Source organism: Ovis canadensis, chromosome 25 (genome assembly GCF_042477335.2).
Source record: "Ovis canadensis isolate MfBH-ARS-UI-01 breed Bighorn chromosome 25, ARS-UI_OviCan_v2, whole genome shotgun sequence".
Lineage (NCBI taxonomy): Eukaryota > Metazoa > Chordata > Mammalia > Artiodactyla > Bovidae > Ovis > Ovis canadensis.
In genome coordinates this window covers 29164332-29182178 of record NC_091269.1, presented here as the reverse complement: position 1 = coordinate 29182178, position 17847 = coordinate 29164332, and the positions used below count along the sequence as shown (strand labels likewise).

General features: G+C 37.7%; 1 pseudogene; it reads right to left on the bottom strand.

The window, feature by feature from the left end:
* Nucleotides 1-4229: 4229 nt before the first annotated feature.
* LOC138430656 (U6atac minor spliceosomal RNA) lies at nucleotides 4230-4345 on the bottom strand (annotated as a pseudogene).
* Nucleotides 4346-17847: the final 13502 nt, after the last annotated feature.

The window sequence follows — 17847 nt, the reverse complement described above, 5'->3', positions numbered from 1 at the left end:
ACACCACCCTTATGGCAGAAAGTGAAGAGGAACTAAAAAGCCTCTTGATGAAAGTGAAAGAGGAGAGTGAAAAAGTTGGCCTAAAGCTCAACATTCAGAAAATGAAGATCATGTCATCTGGTCCCATCACTTCATGGGAAATAGTTGGGAAAACAGTGGAAACAGTGTCAGACTTTATTTTTCTGGGCTCCAAAATCACTGCGGATGGTCACTGCAGCCATGAAATTAAAAGACGTTTATTCCTTGGAAGGAAAGTTATGACCAATCTAGATAGCATATTCAAAAGCAGAGACATTACTTTGCCGACTAAGGTCCATCTAGTCTAGGCTATGGTTTTTACAGTGGTCATGTTTGGATGTGAGAGTTGGACTGTGAAGAAAGCTGAGCACTGAAGAATTGATGCTTTTGAACTGTGGTGTTGAAGAAGACTCTTGAGAGTCCCTTGGACTGCAAGGAGATCCAACCAGTCCATTCTGAAGGAAATCAATCCTGGGATTTCTTTGGAAGGAATGATGCTAAAGCTAAAACTCCAGTACTTTGGCCACCTCATGTGAAGAGTTGACTCATTGGAAAAGACTGTGATGCTGGGAGGGATTGAGGGCAGGAGGAAAAGGGGACAACCGAGGATGAGATGACTGGATGGCATCACTGACTCGATGGATTTGAGTTTGAGTGAACTCTGGGAGATGGTGATGGACAGGGAGGCCTGGCATGCTGCGATTCATGCAGTTACAAAGAGTCGGACACGACTGAGCAACTGAACTGACTGACTGACTGAATGACCTCAGCCTTATGGCACTTAGTATCCGGTTTCCCAGCCTCCTACCTCTTTCATGTGCTTTTTATCTTCCAGAAGTTATTGACCACACTTGCAGTTGCCATTTGCTGTTTATCTCTTGATAGTGTTGTCCTGGTAGAGAGAAAGAATTTTAATTGCATTACCCTTATTTAGTGGGACTTCAAAAGAAAACAGAGATAAATGTGCTAAACAAAATAAGTTTAATCTAAAGTACAGTCAAATTTTTTTGCTATCTTTACTTTTTCTTAGGTGATCTATTTTTAGTCTACAGGTCATAAATATCATACACATGGCAATATCTCCCAAATTTATATCTTCACCCATGAGTTCACTACAGAATTTCTAATTCATATATCCCTCTGCTTACTCGGCATGCCCTCCTAAATATTTAAAATATATAATGAATATAACTGCATAAAAATAGAATTATTGATTATGTTCTATTCTTTCCTGTTTTATTTCGTAACATCCAAAAGATGTACAGACAGACAGTTAAGGGGGCTTGGGTTCCAGCTCTTTTGATAAAACTTTCTAATTATTACAGTATGAATCTTATTGTTTCTCAATGGGAAAATATTCCTTGTGTTTCAGCTTAAGATATAGATTGTAGTGTTTAAAATTCCTCAAAGCCAATCTTTTCAAAAGACACACACCTTGAACATTTTGCTTTTGCATTTTTTACTCAAGATAAAAGAAGTATTCTTCATCTATAAAATAAGTCACAATTCTGTAGATAATTAACACCCTTTGGCCACCTCATAAGAAGAGTTGACTCATTGGAAAAGACCCTGATGCTGGGAGGGATTGGGGGCAGGAGGAGAAGGGGACGACAGAGGATGAGATGGCTGGATGGCATCACCGACTCGATGCACATGAGCTTGAGTGAACTCTGAGAGTTGGTGGCAGACAGGGAGCCCTGGCATGCTGTGATTCATGGGGTAGCAAAGAGTCAGACATGACTGAGCGACTGAACTGAAATGAACTGACAAATTATTATTTTGCACTTAATTTAAAATTTAATTTTATTTCATTTATTTTTATTTTTTAAAGGCTCATTTCTCATTTATGTAACTGTTGAGTGTGTTCTGATACATATATTTTTATGGAGTACAATTGATTTACAGTGTTGTGTTGGTTTCATGTATACAGCAAAATGAAATCAGTTATGCATATACATATATCAACTCTTTTTCAGGTTTTTTTCCTATATAGATCATTAGGGTATTGAGTAAAGTTCCCTCTGCTATAAAGTTCAGTTCAGTGACTCAGTCGTGTCTGACTATTTGTGATCCCATGGCCTCCCTGTCCATCACCAACTACTGGAGTTCACACATACTCACGTCCATCGAGTCAGTGATGCCATCCAGCCATCTCATCCTCTGTTGTCCCCTTCTCCTCCTGCCCCCAATCCCTCCCAGCATCAAAGTCTTTTCCAGTGAGTCAACCCTTTGCATGAGGTGGCCAAAGTACTGGAATTTCAGCTTTAGCATCATTTCTTCCAAAGAAATCCCAGGGCTGATCTCCTTCAGAATGGACTGGTTGGATCTCCTTACACTTCAAGGGACTCTCAAGAGTCTTCGCCAACACCACAGTTCAAAAGCATCAATTCTTTGGCACTCAGCCTTCTTCACAGTCCAACCATCACATCCAAACATGACCACTGGAAAACCCATATCCTTGACTACATGGACCTTAGTCAGCAAAGTAATGTCTCTGCTTTTGAATATGCTGTCTAAGTTGGTCATAACTTTTCTTCCAAGAAGTAAACGTCTTTTAATTTCATGGCTGCAATCACCATCTGCAGTGATTTTGGAGCCCAGACAAATAAAGTCTGACACTGTTTCCACTGTTTTCCCATCTATTTCCCATGAAGTGATGGGACTGGATGCCATGATCTTCGTTTTCTGAATGTTGAGCTTTAAGCCAACTTTTTCACTATCCTCTTTCACTTTCATCAAGAGGCTTTTGAGTTCCTCTTCACTTTCTGCCATAAGGGTGGTGTCATCTGCATATCTGAGGTTATTGATATTTCTCCCAGCAATCTTGATTCCAGCTTGTGTTTCTTCCAGCCCAGCGTTTCTCATGATGTACTCTGCATATAAGGTAAATAAGCAGGGTACAGCCTTGACGTAGTCCTTTTCCTATTTGGAACCAGTCTGTTGTTCCATGTCCAGTTCTAACTGTAGTTTCCTGACCGCATACAGATTTCTCAAGAGGCAGGTCAGGTTGTCTGGTATTCCCGTCTCTCACAGAATTTTCCACAGTTTATTGTCATCCACACAGTCAAAGGCTTTGGCATAGTCAATAAAAAGGAAGTAGATGTTTTTCCGGAACTCTCTTGCTTTTTCCATGATCCAGCAGATATTGGCAATTTGATCTCTGGTTCCTATGCCTTTTCTAAAACCAGCTTGAACATCAAGAAGTTCATGGTTCACATATTGCTGAAGCCTGCTTGCAGAATTTTGAGCATTACTTTACTAGCGTGTGAGATGAGCACAATTGTACGGTAGTTTGAGCATTCTTTCACATTGCCTTTCTTTGGGATTGGAATGAACACTGAACTTTTCCAGTCCTGTGGCCACTGCTGAGTTTTCCATATTTGTTGGCATATTGAGTGCAGCACTTCACCTCAACATCTTTCAGGATTTGAAATAGCTCACCTGGAATTCCATCATCTCCACTAGCCTTGTTCATAGTGATGCTTTCTAAGGCCCACTTGACTTCACATTCCAGGATGTCTGGCTCTAGATGAGTGATCACACCATCGTGATTATCCGGGTCGTGAAGATCTTTTTTGTACAGTTCTGTGTCTTCTTGCCACCTCTTCTTAATATCTTCTGCTTCTGTTAGGTCCATACCATTTCTGTCCTTTATTGTGCCCATCTTTGCATGAAATGTTCCCTTTGTATCTCTAATTTTCTTGAAGCGATCTCTAGTCTTTCCCATTCTCTTCTTTTCCTCTATTTCTTTACATTGATCCCTGAAGAAGGCTTTCTTATCTCTCCTTGCTATTCTTTGGAACTCTGCATTCAGATGCTTATATCTTTCCTTTTCTCCTTTGCTTTTCACTTCTCTTCTTTTCACAGCTTTCTATAAGGCCTCCCCAGACAGCCATTTTGCTTTTTTGCATTTCGTTTCCATGAGGATGGTCTTGATCCCTGTCTCCTTTACAATGTCATGAACCTCATTCCATAGTTCATCAGGCATTTCATCTATCAGATCTAGGCCCTTAAATCTATTTCTCACTTCCACTGTATAATCATAAGAGATTTGATTTAGGTCATATCTGAATGGTCTAGCAGTTTTCCCTAATTTCTTCAATTTAAGTCTGAATTTGGTAATAAGGAGTTCATGATCTGAGTCACAGTCAGCTGTAGGTTCTAATTAGTTTTCTATTTTATATATAGTAGTGTGTATATCTCAATCCCAATAAAAACAGTGGTTAGATGTCACATAATAGGTGGCAGTGCCTTAAGCATATGCTTATCGTCAGGCCACTTCCATTCTTGTCAAGGGGAGTGTTAACCTTCTCATTTCACACAACAATAAATCTAATTTTAAAACAAGTTTGTTATTATCTTCTGTTCAATGTTACAGACTGATCCTTAGATTTATAGTGAGGACATGTGTTTTATTGCTCTAATTTATTTTGGTCCTGATATCCATCGGAATGAGACTTTGGGTTACAAGCCTCCAGTAAATATTATATAAATATTTTTATTACATAAATTCATACCATCAATAAACAATATTCTTATTTTAAAAATGTGCTTGAAGTCAGAAATAATCTAAAAACTCTATATTTTAGAGGTTAGGTAAGCACAAGCTGGAATCAAGATTACCGGGAGAAATATCAATCACCTCAGATATGCAGATGACACCACCCTGATGGCAGAAAGTGAAGAGGAACTAAAAGCCCCTTGATGAACGTGAAAGTGGATAGTGAAAAAGTTGGCTTAAAGCTCAACATTCAGAAAACAAAGATCATGGCATCCGGTCCCCTCACTTCATGGAAAATAGATGGGGAAACAGTGGAAACAGTGTCAGACTTTATTTTGGGGGCTCCAAAATCACTGCAGATGGTGATTGCAGCCATGAAATTAAAAGACTCCTACTCCTTGGAAGAAAAGTTATGACCAACTTAGACAGCATATTCAAAAGCAGAGGCATTACTTTGCCGACTAAGGTCCGTTTAGTCAAGGCTATGGTTTTTCCAGTAGTCATGTTTGGATGTGAGAGTTGGACTGTGAAGAAAGCTGAGTGCCGAAGAGTTGATGCTTTTGAACTGTGGTGTTGGCGAAGACTCTTGAGAGTCCCTTGGACTGCAAGGAGATCCAACCAGTCCATTCTGAAGGAGATTAGCCCTGGGATTTCTTTGGAAGGAATGATGCTAAAGCTGAAACTCCAGTACTTTGCCACCTCATGCGAAGAGTTGACTCATTGGAAAAGACTTTGATGCTGGGAGGGATTGGGGGCAGGGGGAGAAGGGGACGACAGAGGATGAGATGGCTGGATGGCATCACTGACTCGACGGACGTGAGTCTGAGTGAACTCTGGGAGATGGTGTTAGACAGGGAGGCCTGGCATGCTGCTGTTCATGGGATCGCAAACAGTCGGAGACGACTGAGCGACTGAACTGAAATGAACTGAGGCTTTTAATTAAGTTATAACTTTAATAATGTGAATATAATATATTGAGTATATCAAGAAACATATTGTCATATTTTGGAAAGAATATTTTAACTAAATGATAGAATTACCTTCATGGTAAGGATTCTACATAAGTAAGTTTGGCCAGAACTTCTTCATGATGTTAAAAAACAACATAAGAAGTGTTAAAATATTACAGGAAGAAAATCAAGTCAAATGTGTAGTCAAGATTTTAACATATTTAAAATTTTATCTGAAAATGATGGCAATCTGATTCAAATGGTGTCTTTTTAATGGAGCCACACTGTTTCCTATAAAATTCTAATTAAAATTCTTCTGCAGACTAAATTTTAAAACTATAGAAAATAGACTGGCAAAACACCTACTGGTAAAATCTTGGATGATTCAACGGTATTTATAAGGCAAACAGATATAGATTGAAAATAATCTTCCAAGACTTGAGCACAAAGTGCACTTTGAGTCTACCTGAAAAAGTAGGAGGATGTTGAATACCTTCTTCACCATATAGCATCAGGCTTAAAAATACAGAGTGAGCACTTGCCTGTGTTTCTCACCTCTGAAAATAATTTTAAATCCAGGCAAAGAATAAGAGACACTTTAGATAACTAAGGGAAGAATCAGGTAAACTGCTGGTTTATTCTGGGAGTACAGTTCCTTGATAAAAGGCAGGCATGTGACTTCAGGGAAATCTTTGATAGCAATGCATGCTAGAAAATTATAGTTTTCATTTACTATATATATATACCCAGAGGACTGGGGTGTCACCCCATTGGAAATGAGGCTCAATAGAGATGACTGTCAGAAGTTCCATTAACACAGGATCTTTGTTTTCTTCACTGCTTCAACTCAGTGACTCAAACAGTACCTGGTACATAGTAGTTACTGGTTATATAGATATAGAGAATTGACAGGCAATGTTATTTTCAGCTTCATCCTACTGTATCTCAAAGTAAATCTAAAGGATATGAGACAAACCATGCAATAATTATCATCATCATTACAAGCATCATACTTAGTATAATTACCTAATATTCCTAGAGCTCATGCCTATGTTTTCCTCTAAGAATTTTATGGTTTCTGGTTTTACATTTAGATCTTTAATCCATTTTGAGTTTATTTTTATGTGTGGTGTTAGAAAGTGTTCTATTTTCATTCTTTTACATGTGGTTGACCAGTTTTCCCAGCACCACTTGTTAAAGAGATGGCCTTTTCTCCATTATATATTCTTGCCTCCTTTGTCAAAACACTCTGTGACATAAATCACAGAACAATCCTCTATGACCCACCTCCAAGAGTGGAAATAAAAGCAAAAATAAACAAATGGGACCTAATTAACTTAAAAGTTTTTCATAATGAAGGAAACTATAAGCAAGGTGAAAAGACAGCCTTCTGAATGGGAGAAAATAATAGCAAACGAAGCAACTGATAAAGCAATCTCAAAAATATACAAGCAACTCCTACATCTCAATTCCAGCAAAATAAGTGACCCGATCAAAAAATGGGCCAAAGAACTAAACAGACATTTCTCCAAAGAAGATATACAAATAGCTAACAAACGCATGAAAAGATGCTCAACATCACTCATTATCAGAGAAATGCAAATCAAAACCACAGTGAGATACCATTTCACACCAGTCAGAATGGCTGCTATCCAAAAGTCTACAAGCAATAAATGCTGGAGAGGGTGTGGAGAAAAGAGGAGTCTCTTACACTGTTGATGGGAATGCAAACTAGTATGGCCACTATGAAGAACAGTGTGGAGATTCCTTAAAAAACTGGAAATAGAACTGCCTTATGACCTAGCAATCCCACTGCTGGTCATACACACCTGGGAAACCAGAATTGAAAGAGACACATGTATCCCAATGTTCATCGCAGCACTATTTATAATAGCCAAGACATGGAAGCAACCTAGATGTCCATCAGCAGATGAATGGATAAGAAAGCTGTGGTACATATGCACAATGGAATATTAGCCATTAAAAAGAATACATTTGAATTAGTTCTAATGAGGTGGATGAAACTGGAGCCTATTATACAGAGTGAAGTAAGCCAGAAAGAAAAACACTGATACAGTATACTAACACATATATATGGAATTTAGAAAGATGGTAACAATGACCCTGTATGCAAGACAGCAAAAGAGACACAGATGTAAAGAACATACTGTTGGACTCTGTGGGAGAAGGCGAGGGTGGGTGATTTGAGAGAGTAGTATTGAAACATGTATATTATCATATGTGAAATAGATCACCAGTCCAGGTTCGATGCATGAGGCAGAGTGCTCAGGGCTGGTACACTAGGATGACCCAGAGGGATGGGATGGGGAGGGAGGTGGGAGGTAGAGTCTGGATGGGGAACACATGTACACCCATGGCTGATTCATGTCAATGTATAGCAAAACACCACCATAATATTGTAAAGTAATTAGCCTCCAATTAAATTAAAAAAAATTAAAAAAATTCCTAGAGCTCTGTGGAGAAGGAAATGGCAACCCACTCCAGTGTTCTTGCCTAGAGAATTCCAGGGATGGGGGAGCCTGGTGGGCTGCCATCTATGGGATCACACAGAGTCGGACACGACTGAAGCAACTTAGCAGCAGCAGCAGAGCTCTGTAGTTAGTGCTAGACACTCTGCTGACATTATTTTTTTAAATTTTTTTGTTGTGGTGGTAAAAATCAAATGATATAAAACACTATTTTAGCCATATTTAACTGTGCAGTTCAATGGCACTAGGGATATTCACATTGCTCAACTCTCGCTGTCATCCATCTCCCAAATTTTTACTTTCCTTAACTGAAACCATCTCCCCATTAAGTACTAAATCCCCATTCCTTCTCTACCTCCTCACCCCAGCCCCTGGCATCTACCAATGTACTTTCTGAATCTATGAATTTGACTATTCTAGGTACCTTGTACAGCATTTTGCTAACATTATGTTATTCATATGACAACTCTGAAGCATAGGCAATAACATTATCCTTATTTGAAACAAACTTGACAGAGGTTACTAGAAATAGCAGATCTTAGAGCTTAAACTCAAGCATTGGCTCCATGACCTAAGCTCTTATTTGGGCTAAAAACAAAGAAGTCATCCGATGGCAGATACTGCTCTTTGAATGTTTTTTCTCCTCACTTAACAGTGTAATAAAACCCTCAAACTTTCTTTTGGCACATGGTTGCCAGGAATAAAGTGACCTTTTGACTGGCTCTGTTAAAGGTGAGTATGGTCATATGAATATGTTCTATCTGATACAATGAAGTGGAAGTGACATGTACAGTATTTGAAATCTTAAGGGAAGAGACCACAGAAAATATTCTCTACTCCTCCCTTCTTCCTAGTAGTAGCTCTCTAGTTCCACTTTGCAGCAGCAGGTAGGTACCTTCACTGGTTAAGAATTTCTTTCCCCTTACGCAAGTCTCCCGAAGGGAGAGACAAAGTGTATTGTCTTTCTACCCAAGATTATGGCCAGCGTGAGGAATTCCGCCCATGGCAAAGGTCATGAGGAAGGAGGCTTGGCATACGCAAAGGCGTGATCAAGCCTCAGGAAACCCCCTGTTCCCGAGCATCTAACCCCAAAACCAGAGTCTGTTTTATGCTCTCACCTACACCTCTGACTTTACGGGGGGCTCTCCCCCCATAACTGTTTCTCTCAGAGAAGGAGTAAACATGCAGCTCCAAAGCAATAAAAATTCCTGGGCGTGACAAGAGTGTTTCAGCTTATGGACTCCTCTGAAGGTTATCTGGCCCACTTGTATAGGTTTGTCCGGCCACATGTGATTGTTTACAGCCTCCCAACCCGAGAGGCACGAGATGTTTTAGACTTACTAAAGGCAAAATCTTTTGGGGAGTTAGAAATTATTAGTATAGTTGGTTAGGAATTATATTGGTGAAGGGTCTCTTCATTTGTTGTGTCAATAATTGCTGCTAATTCCCTGCTCTGGGTGGAACAAGGATGTCTCAGGTCAAACCTCTTTGCTGACAGACTAGCTTGTGTGACAGGATTATCCTTACTGCTGCCACTAGGCACATGATTGTTTACTACCTCTCAACCATAAACAGCACAGAAAGTTTTGGAGTATTTTGAGAGTCTTAATTAGCATAGGGCTTTTTCTTCTTGTTGAGTCAATGATCACCGCCAGGCCTCTATATCCTTAGATACCTGGGAATATATTAATCAATGTATTTGGAATATAGCAAAGGAAATATGGTAGTTTTTGATGTTAGCAATACTAGACTTTTTGAGTTAATGGATTTTCTCTTTTGTAATAGATCACTGTACTTATATATCACTGTGTCCTTGCTGTGTAAGAATGTAACTTTATCATATCTTAAGACTAAATAGATCTTAAGGGGAGCATTGGTGAAAGGATTTTCATTTGTTGGGCTGATGTTTGCTGCTAAATCTCCATGTTCCCTACCCTTATAATGAATATAACTAGCATATAGGAAGAAATAAGTATTAACCTTTAAGCATATAGGAGAAATAAGTATTAACCTTTAAGATTAATCATGTTAACCTTGGGTTAAATAAATTCCTTTCTTGATTGTAACTCACTACACCCTCACCCTATAGGAATGTAACTTTATTTGGAGGGTGGTGCCTGGTTTAAGAAAAAAAAACACCCTTGGAAGAAATAAGTTTTTTGGTTATCAGAAAGAAAGCATCATAAAATGTCAGCAGGTCTCACTCATGGCCAGAAGATGATGTACCTTTTTTTTATGCATTTATGTGAAGCACCTGATTTTGATAAAGGTCAGGACTGCTGACCCCCGTGTGACTCTGTATTCATCCCTATGTGTAACAAAAGGTATATAAGCAAACCCCAAAATAAAGAAATCGGATCAGTTTCCGGAAAGACTGATTCCCTCATGTCGTTCTCTTCTGCTCCCCATTTTTCGGGCTGAATTTCCATCTGGAGCATGGGTGCCCTCCAAGTCTACTTATTCGCCCCGGTTTTCAAGACCACGCGAGAAGGAGTCCAAGGAGGGGCACCTTCCGATATTCAAGTGGCACCGGTGGCCCAACGTAGATGGTGCAAATTCCTTGTCTTGGAATTTTATTGGTATCCCACGTAAACCAAGTTATTCAGCCCCCTTTTTTCTCTCCTACTATTTTCTGGCCGAATTTCCATCTGGTACATGGGTACCCGCCAAGCCTACTAATTTTGCCTGGGCTTCTAAGATCGGACCGGGGCGGGGGGGGGTCTCAGTGCCACCTCTCCTTCTGGAGAACGGGAAGACGCCTGCGGCCTACGTAGGTGGTGATTGGTATCCCATGTGAACCAAGTTATTCAGCCTCTTTTTCTCTGCTAATCTTCTAATCCCTTTCTATCTGTAATTAAATAAGTTATTTCCAGAGACTCTGACTCCGTCCCTACCTTCGAATCACCCTGGATCCACCGGGGCTGGACCCCGGCAGATGTAGCTTCTTTGGGAAAAACAAACAAAACAAAAGAAAACACAAACATGGGATTAGAAAGGTTTGAGGCTTCCCTGGTGGCTCAATGGTAAATAATCCACCTGATATATAGGAGCTGCAGGAAATGGAGGTTTGATCCCTGGGTCGGGAAAATACCCTGGAGGAAGTCAATGCAACCCACCCTGGTATTCTTGCCTGGACAATCCCATGGACAGAGGAACTTGGTGGGCTATAGTCTATAGGTTTGCAAAGAGTCAGATATGACTGAAGCGACTTAGTACACGGGCAAGAGAAGGGTTCAGGAGCCAGTATACATGAAATCAGCTTTTAGGAGTAAAAACACTTGGCTATGCTTTGTTGTACCTGAAACCAAGCAAACACATCAAAATCTTCTAATGGGGCATTATTGTTAGCAAAAAAGAAAAAAAAAAAATCACAAAATTTGTGAAAATTCAACCTTTTTTTTAAAATTTTACTTTAGAATACTATATTTGTTTTCCCATACATCAACATGAATCCTCCACGGGTATACATGAATTCCCAATCCTGAACCCTCCTCGCACCTCCCTCCCCATTCCATCTCTCTGGGTCATCCCAGTGCACCAGCCCCAAGCATCCTGTATCCTGCATCGAACCTAGACTGGCGATTCGTTTCTTACATGATATTATACATGTTTTAATGCCATTCTCCCAAATCATCCCTCCCTCTCCCTCTCCCACAGAGTCCGAAAGTCTGTTCTATACATGTGTCTCTTTTGCTGTCTCGCATACAGAGTTATCGTTACCATCATTCTAAATTCCATATATATGTGTTAGTATACTGTATTGGTGTTTTTCTTTCTGGCTTATTTCACTCTGTATAATCTGCTCCAGTTTCATCCACCTCATTAGAACTGACTCAAATAAAGCCTCCCAATTCTGCACCATCTGTAGCTCTGAAAACTCTAAGGTCATGTTCAGGTGGGTCCTTGGAGACTATTGGACAGGGGACAACCTCCCAAGAACAGAGACTGTGACTACAGAAAACAAAGGAGTTTTCCCCAGAAAGTTGAATCAAGGGCTGTCAGTTGAACAAGCTTAAGAACTTACTGTACCACCAACTGCTAATTGCTTATTATTTGGAAAATTTTATGATTATTACTCTTATGTTTTCCACAGTTGTATAAATAACTAGCACATCAAAAGTCAAATCCTAGCTTGATGAAAAGAAATGAACATCCTTAGGCATCCTGGACTTGAAGTTGGGTACAGCAATTGGAGACAGCTTTGGAATTGCTTATTTGGGAGTGAAAACGATGGTTCTTCCCAAGTTTCTATGTGTTATTCTTCACTAATGGAATCTTTGAATATAAATTAGGCACAAGATTAGCTAGCATATAGCTGGTATTTTCTAACACCTTGAGGCAACTGTTGCAATGTGACAGTGTTCTGGTCATGGCCAACGTCGTATGAGTAGAGTTAGTGTATATATCATATGACAAACGTAGGGTCCCAATGTCATCTTTTTCTGTTGAGTTTAGTTCCAATGTGATAGTTGAAGCTAACATGGCCATCTTGGACTGTGAAGTAGAAATCTGGTGTGGAGAATCCTAGGTTCCTGATGATATTGAAGCCAGCATACCTGTCTTAGAATGCCTATGTTACATAACAGAGGTAGACTTCTGTCTTCTGTAAGCCTATAAAAACTATTTGGAGTAAAAATAGTATAAAAATTATCTGGAGTTAAAAAAAATTCTTTCCAAACTTTATCTTACCAATTCATGTTGAAGGACAGTTTAATGAAATAGACTCATCTTGATAAACCTGGGAAAACGTGAAGTCAATAATTAGGAGATAAATAAAGAGAAAAATATGTGAGTAGCTTTGTATACTAAGAAATAAAGTAATTTACTATTTTAAAAATACTATATGCTAAATGATGAGAGGGACTTCTGTTTTGGGAATACACCTAGATATACTGTCAGAGGCAGAAAGATTCATCTTCCTAAATACATACCTGAGGTGATGTGAAAGAAAAGAAATTATTCAGAAGTGATAAACTTTAACTCCACTGGGACAAAGAGAACCTTGGGGTTATTATGACACATTTGCTCATTCCTGTTGGAACCACTGAGAGTCCATATTCACAGTGGGCTGATTAAAAAAAAAAAAAAAAAACTCTACAATGGGCAATAGTGTGATCTATAATTATCTTGGCCTTTATAGAGTAGAAAAAATTTCATTTGAAAGCCTATTTAAAAAAGCTTACTCTTACTTGAATTTGGGACAAGAAAAAGTCTTGTAGCAAGAAAATGTCTGTGGCCAGAAAAAGTCCAACTTAAAACATACATTTTAATTGTCCCCATGTTTAAGTGCTTTTCCTGGTAAACGGAATAGCAGCCTACTCCAGTATTCTTCCCTGGAGAATTCCATGCACAGAGGAGCCTGGTGGACTATAGTCCATGAGATCGCAAAGAGTCAGACATGACTGAGCAACTAACACTTTCACTGTTTTTTAAGTGCTATTAGGATATCAGCACAAGAAAATTAAAGTCTTCTTTAGGGGGTGCATTTTAATTGCAGACACCTAAAAATTCCTTTAAATAAGGTGGCAAGAGACATTAACAATCAAGTCTTTAAATACACAAGAGAAAAAATGATCATTAAAACTAGCAAAATATACTATCACAGATAAGAATGATTTTTTGTTGTTAAAATAAATTATGAAAAAAATAAAATAAAAACTATGATAAAAAATAAAATAAAAACTATGATGAAAAATAAATATCTATCAATGTGATCAGATATATTTGATTAAAATCAAATAAAACTTTAAGAAATTAATGTAAGAACTAACTTTAAATCATCCAGTGGATGGGATAAGCCAAAGATAAGGAAGTAAGGACTTCCCTGGTGGTCCAGTGATTAAGAATCTACCTGCCAATGCAGAAGACACAGTTTCGATCCTTGGTCCAGGAAGATTCCACATGCCCTGAACCAATTAAGCCCATGCACCACAACAGCTGAAGCTCTAGGGCCTGTGCTCCTCAGGAAGAGAAGTCAAAGAGATAAGAAGCCCACTTTTGCCACAACTAGAGAAAGCCTGTGCACAGCAATGAAGGCCCTGAATAAGTAAATAAATAAGTCGAGGAGAGAGTAAACTGGATGACACATCTGAAAAAAAGAAAACCGAAGATAGGAGATAGAGACAAGAGATGAGAAATGTGAAGGAGACTAAAACTAGGAAAGGAAACTGAGAAAGAAATATTTTCATATAAAATGCAAAACATACATATAAAACATATACAAAAGCAAAAATAAGAGGATAGGGAGAATGGAAGAAGTGGAATTTTGAAAATGCAAAACAGCTGACACTGTTTCAGTATTGATGAGAGACACAGGTCCTCAGTTTCAGAAAGCTTGATGGTTTGCAAGCAGGCATAACAAACACAGATCTATACCCAGAGATATAATGATAAAACTCAGAAGATAAATAAAATCAAAGAGGAGATTGCAAAAGTCACCAAAATGAAGAACCGAATGCCTGCAAAGAAAGGGCAATCAGGTGATAATTTCTTGTTAAAAAACAAGAATAATAAAGGCAATAACAAAGGCAGCCAGAAGACAACGGGGAATAACTGAATTATGAAAGAAAATTGTCCCCCACATAGAACCTGTGCAGAAGCACACTATCTTTCAGAAACTAACACTTTTTGTATAAAAGCTTATTATTGAAAGATCCTTTCTGAAAACCTTGTAAAGTTTTGCTTTAAAAGGAGAAATTTTTTAAAGAAGGAAAGTATGGTATGAAAATTGGTGAGGTAATAAAATGCTATTTTTTGTGTAAATCTAAAAAAAAGTGATGGTTTCAGTTTTTGATGAAACAGTTTCTTGAAATTAGTAGAGCCACACTAATAAAGTTTAGAAATAGATTAACATTCAAGAGTTAAATCACAGTTTTTGAATATATAAAGCTATAGAATGGTCTTTTAACCCTACCAAAAAATCCTATCAAAAAAAAGTTTAGCAAGTATAAGTAAGAATGAGAAATCCAGGGTATAAAAAAGTAGTCTATATGTACTTAAATCATTTAAACTAGAAATGAGATAAAATAACTCATAAATATTACTGTAAAGAAAAGGCAAATGCAAAATTCTTCAAAATTATATGAATAACATACTATGAATAAAATATTACAAAGTAACAGGTGGGATGAAAGCAATAGGGATTATGGAAAAACTTGATATTTACCTAATCAGTTGGATTAGGTAAAGCATGTTTTACATTTGACTCTAAACTATAAAAGCTTCAAATGATAACTACTTCTGGAAATGTAATTATTAATAAAGTGGAAAACACCCTGTAAATACATTCTAGAGACAGATGATGAAAGCTAAAAATTATATCACAGGAAAATTATAAAGTAATAGAAGGAAAATAATAAAATGAAAAAAACCAGAATGCAATAAATAAAATATACCTAACATATTGCTTATAAGAATTGGCTACTATATAAAGAATTCTTTAGTACTGATGCTCTTTAATTCATTTACCCCACAATTATTTGCTAATTTAAGATTTTTGTTTTTTTTACAAAATCAAGAAAAATTGCTGTGACCTAAAAAAGAGGGAATTATTAAAACATTTATATTTTATATATCAATTATAGAATCTGAATAATTAATAAAATTTTGATATTAATGCTTATAATATAATATATACATATACGTATGTTGTTGTTCAGTCACTAAGTTATGTCCAACTCTTTGGCGATGCTATGGACTATAGACTGCCAGGCTCCTCTGTCCATGGGATTTCCCAGGCAAGAATGCTGGAGTGGATTGCCATTGCCTTTTCCAGGTGGCCTTCCTGACCCAGGGATTGAACCAAGTCTCCTGCATTGGCATGAGGCCTCTTTTACCACTGCATAACTAGGGAAGCCCACAAGTTTCTATTGTTGTTGTTCAGTCACTAAGTCATATTAGACTCTTTGAGACTCTATGGATTGAAGCACACCAGGCTTCCCTGTCTTGCACCATCTCCCAGAGTTTGCTCAAACTCATGTCCATTGAGTCAGTGATGCCATCCACCGATCTCATCCTCTGTCGCCCCATCCTCATTTGTCCTCAGTCTTTCCCAGCATCAGGGTCTTTTCCAATGAGTTGGCTCTTCACATCAGGTGGCCAAAGTATTAGAGATTCAGCCTCAACCTCAGTCCTTCCAATGAATATTCAGGGTTGATTTCCTTAGGTTTAGTCTCCCTGCAGTCTAAGGGACTCTCAAGAGTCTCCTCCAACACCACAGTTCAAAAGAATCAATTCCTCAGCATTCAGCCTTCTTTGTGGTCCAACTCTGGCATCCATACATAACTACTGAAAAAAACATATCTTTGACTATACAGACTTTTATTTGCAAAGTGATGTCTCTGCTTTTTAATATGATGTCTATATTTGTCATTGCTTTTCTTCTAAGGAGTAAGCATTTTTTAATTTTGGTACTGCAGTCACTGTCCACAGTAATTTTAGAGCCTAAGAAAGTAAAATCTGTCATTGTTTCCACTTTCTCCCCTTCTATTTGCTGTGAAGTGATGGTATTCTTCTGTCCCCTGGGTTTTATTCTATTGGAGTAAATGTTCCTCATAGTTTATTGGTCGTAGTGTGATGTGAATGTTAGTCTGTCATCTTAACAAGAGGGTGTGACTTTCCCTCTTTTTCTCCCTTTTCTGGCTTCTTACTATGTTAACACATTTAGTGGCTGCCTCCTTTTTTCAGCTCATCCATTAACAAAACCAAACATTAAAACAAAAGATTAAAGCATTTAGATGACTTTCTACCAGTTGAATTATCAGGCGATTAAAGTATTTTAGATAGACAGAATTTTGGTGATCATGGCTTGAATCCTTTTAGCCACATCATTTTAAAATACCATGTCTCCTTAGTGAAAAGTAATATATGTCACATTCAGAGAAGTTGTTATATATGTGTAATATTGTAGGTTGCAATTCTGTCCACATCATAGGCTAAAGAAGAGGGTTATAAGTTGAGTCACTAGAGTAGCTACAACAGCTGTTACTTGCCGTTTATTAAATTTGTTTAATAAACCATGTTTTAATAAACATTAGGCTATACAACTGTTGTGCAACAATATAATACAATGTAGAGCTAACTAAGGTTTTTATTGTACATATATATTTTAACATTTGACTTTCAATATGTAAAAACATCTGTCAGTTTCTGTCTAATAAAACTCATAATACTGATACCAAAATTTTACTCAGTTTCCTATAGTTAGATGGTGATATATTTCATCAAATATTTTTATGCAGATGGCCTGATATATGAGATTGTTTTTACAACAGTGTGAAAGTAGCATTTTAAATACAAAATGTTGTTGGTTGGGAATTGGAATGTAAGATAGAATCTAGGATTATTTTTCAACTACAAAAGAAAAATATAATAATAAAATCAGAGTACAGACACAAAAGAAACTCAATTTTTAACTATGTAGGGCAAATTCTTTTCAATTTCCCTTTAGTAACATAAAAGAGCTGTAGCATGAACTGTTACCAGAATGCTTGCTGAGATTTTTCTTTTCTAATGAACTCTTTTGATTCACATTGCCACACATGGTGGAAAAAAGAAGTTGGATTAAGAACCATTTCCAGCTTTCTGCTCCTATTTCTTTATAGATATCTGCTTACATTCCTGGCTTTGGGTCTCAAGATATGATACTAGATTTACTTTGAAAATAAAATAGTACCAGCACTCCCACATTTCTGAGGAATACTCTCATAGCACATAGACCCCTGATACTGTTTTGTCCATGTAAGTCATTCAGTGTCCTAGGCAACGGCCTTTAAAAAAACCCTAACACCCTGATTAACTGTTAACTGTAGTTAAATATTTGACAAAAGGTAATCATCAAATTTATATCTTTGCATCTTATATCATTGCTTATTTGATGTTTAGGATTTGT